Here is a 4,193-nt window from a genome sequence, read left to right as displayed (position 1 = left end):
AACCCCATAGATAGCTTTATTTTCTCTTTGTTTACTGAAATATTGAATGCATATATCTTATAACTTTAGTAGTAAAGTATTCTGATGACTTGCTTATGACACCATATAGAATATATCATGTTTAGTACCTTGGACACTGTAGCTGATTTACTTAAATTTCTGATAAATTGTAAGGCTTGTATGCAGACTGTTTGGCACAGTTGGTAAGGTCTTGGCTTTGCACTATCAAATTAAGACTTCCATAGGTTTGAATCCCATGTAAGCATGTTTTTATTTTACTAGTGTGGTTTGTGGCTCTATACAATGTAATGCATATGTATTTTAACAACAATAGTCAAGTCTTCCAATGTATTTGTTAGTGAAACCCAATAGATAGCTTTATTTTATCTTTGTTTATTCAAATATTGAATGCATATGTCTTATAACTTTAGTAGTAAAGTATTCTAATGACTTGCTTATGACACCCCATAGAATATATCATGTTTAGCACATTGGACACTGAAGCTTATTTACTTAAATCTCTGATAAATTGCATGCCTGGTATGTATAGACTGGTTAGCACAGTAGGCAAGGTGTTGGGTTTGCACTATCAAGTTAAGACTGTCATTGATTTGAATCCCATGTTATCATGTTTTTATTTTACTAGTGTGGTTTGTGGCTCTATAATATGAATGCCTATGTCTTTTAACAACAATAGTCAAGTCTTCCAATGGACTTTTTAGTGAAACCCAATAGATAGCTTTATTTTCTCTTTGTTTACTCATATATTGAATGCTTATGTCTTATAAATTTAGTAGGAAAGTATTCTAATGACTTGCTTATGACACCCCATAGAATATATTATGTTTAGTACCTTGGACACTAGCTTATTCGCTTAAATCTATGATAAATTGTGTGTCTGGTATGCACAGTCTGGTTAGCACAGTTAGTAAGGTGTTGGGTTTGAACGATCAAATTAAGACTGTCGTTGGTTCGAATCCCATGTTATCATGTTTTTATTTTACTAGTGTGGTTTGTGGCTCTATAATATGAATGCCTATGTCTTTTAACAACAATAGTCAAGTCTTCCAATGGACTTTTTAGTGAAACCCAATAGATAGCTTTATTTTTTCTTTGTTTACTCAAGTATTGAATGCTTATGTCTTATACATTTAGTAGGAAAGTATTCTAATGACTTGCTTATGACACCCCATAGAATATATTATGTTTAGTACCTTGGACACTGTAGCTTATTCACTTAAATCTCTGCTAAATTGGGTGTCTGGTATGCACAGTCTGGTTAGCACAGTTAGTAAGGTGTAGGGTTTGCACTATCAAATTAAGACTGTCATTGGTTTGAATCTCATGTTATCATGTTTTTATTTTACCAGAGTGGTTTGTGGCTCTATAATATGAATGCCTATGTCTTTTAACAACAATAGTCAAGTCTTCCAATTGACTTTTTAGTGAAACCCAATAGATAGCTTTATTTTCTCTTTGTTTACTCATATACTGAATGCTTATGTCTTATAAATTTAGTAGGAAAGTATTCTAATGACTTGCTTATGACACCCCAAAGAATATATTATGTTTAGTACCTTGGACACTGTAGCTTATTCACTTAAATCTATGATAAATTGAGTGTATGGTATGCACAGTCTGGTTAGCACAGTTAGTAAGGTGTTGGGTTTGCACTATCAAATTAAGACTGTCATTGGTTCGAATCCCATGTTAACATGTTTTTATTTTACTAGAGTGGTTTGTGGCACTATAATATGAATGCCTATGTCTTTTAACAACAATAGTCAAGTCTTCCAATGGACTTTTTAGTGAAACCCAATAGATAGCTTTATTTTCTCTTTGTTTACTCAAATATTGAATGCTTATGTCTTATAAATTTAGTAGGAAAGTATTCTAATGACTTGCTTATGACACCCCAAAGAATATATTATGTTTAGTACCTTGGACACTGTAGCTTATTCACTTAAATCTCTGATAAATTGGGTGTCTGGTATGCACAGTCTGGTTAGCACAGTTAGTAAGGTGTTGGGATTGCACTATCAAATTAAGACTGTCGTTGGTTCGAATCCCATGTTATCATGTTTTTATTTTACTAGTGTGGTTTGTGGCTCTATAATATGAATGCCTATGTCTTTTAACAACAATAGTCAAGTCTTCCAATGGACTTTTTAGTGAAACCCAATAGATAGCTTTATTTTCTCTTTGTTTACTCAAGTATTGAATGCTTATGTCTTATACATTTAGTAGGAAAGTATTCTAATGACTTTTTTATGACACCCCATAGAATATATTATGTTTAGTACCTTGGACACTGTAGCTTATTCACTTAAATCTCTGATAAATTGGGTGTCTGGTATGCACAGGCTGGTTAGCACAGTTAGTAAGGTGATGGGTTTGCACTATCAAATTAAGACTGTCATTGGTTCGAATCCCATGTTATCATGTTTTTATTTTACTAGAGTGGTTTGTGGCTCTATAATATGAATGCCTATGTCTTTTAACAACAATAGTCAAGTCTTCCAATGGACTTTTTAGTGAAACCCAATAGATAGCTTTATTTTCTCTTTGTTTACTCAAGTATTGAATGCTTATGTCTTATACATTTAGTAGGAAAGTATTCTAATGACTTGCTTATGACACCCCATAGAATATATTATGTTTAGTACCTTGGACACTGTAGCTTATTCACTTAAATCACTGCTAAATTGGGTGTCTGGTATGCACAGTCTGGTTAGCACAGTTAGTAAGGTGTAGGGTTTGCACTATCAAATTAAGACTGTCATTGGTTCGAATCCCATGTTATCATGTTTTTATTTTACTAGTGTGGTTTGTGGCTCTATAATATGAATGCCTATGTCTTTTAACAACAATAGTCAAGTCTTCCAATGGACTTTTTAGTGAAACCCAATAGATAGCTTTATTTTCTCTTTGTTTACTCAAGTATTGAATGCTTATGTCTTATACATTTAGTAGGAAAGTATTCTAATGACTTGCTTATGACACCCCATAGAATATATTATGTTTAGTACCTTGGACACTGTAGCTTATTCACTTAAATCTCTGCTAAATTGGGTGTCTGGTATGCACAGTCTGGTTAGCACAGTTAGTAAGGTGTAGGGTTTGCACTATCAAATTAAGACTGTCATTGGTTTGAATCTCATGTTATCATGTTTTTATTTTACCAGAGTGGTTTGTGGCTCTATAATATGAATGCCTATGTCTTTTAACAACAATAGTCAAGTCTTCCAATTGACTTTTTAGTGAAACCCAATAGATAGCTTTATTTTCTCTTTGTTTACTCATATACTGAATGCTTATGTCTTATAAATTTAGTAGGAAAGTATTCTAATGACTTGCTTATGACACCCCAAAGAATATATTATGTTTAGTACCTTGGACACTGTAGCTTATTCACTTAAATCTATGATAAATTGAGTGTATGGTATGCACAGTCTGGTTAGCACAGTTAGTAAGGTGTTGGGTTTGCACTATCAAATTAAGACTGTCATTGGTTCGAATCCCATGTTAACATGTTTTTATTTTACTAGAGTGGTTTGTGGCACTATAATATGAATGCCTATGTCTTTTAACAACAATAGTCAAGTCTTCCAATGGACTTTTTAGTGAAACCCAATAGATAGCTTTATTTTCTCTTTGTTTACTCAAGTATTGAATGCTTATGTCTTATACATTTAGTAGGAAAGTATTCTAATGACTTTTTTATGACACCCCATAGAATATATTATGTTTAGTACCTTGGACACTGTAGCTTATTCACTTAAATCTCTGATAAATTGGGTGTCTGGTATGCACAGGCTGGTTAGCACAGTTAGTAAGGTGATGGGTTTGCACTATCAAATTAAGACTGTCATTGGTTCGAATCCCATGTTATCATGTTTTTATTTTACTAGAGTGGTTTGTGGCTCTATAATATGAATGCCTATGTCTTTTAACAACAATAGTCAAGTCTTCCAATGGACTTTTTAGTGAAACCCAATAGATAGCTTTATTTTCTCTTTGTTTACTCAAGTATTGAATGCTTATGTCTTATACATTTAGTAGGAAAGTATTCTAATGACTTGCTTATGACACCCCATAGAATATATTATGTTTAGTACCTTGGACACTGTAGCTTATTCACTTAAATCACTGCTAAATTGGGTGTCTGGTATGCACAGTCTGGTTAGCACAGT

This window comes from Pseudophryne corroboree, chromosome 4, assembly GCF_028390025.1.
Source record: "Pseudophryne corroboree isolate aPseCor3 chromosome 4, aPseCor3.hap2, whole genome shotgun sequence".
NCBI lineage: Eukaryota > Metazoa > Chordata > Amphibia > Anura > Myobatrachidae > Pseudophryne > Pseudophryne corroboree.
The sequence above is the reverse complement of the archived record's forward strand: the minus strand, read 5'-3'. Positions refer to the sequence as shown.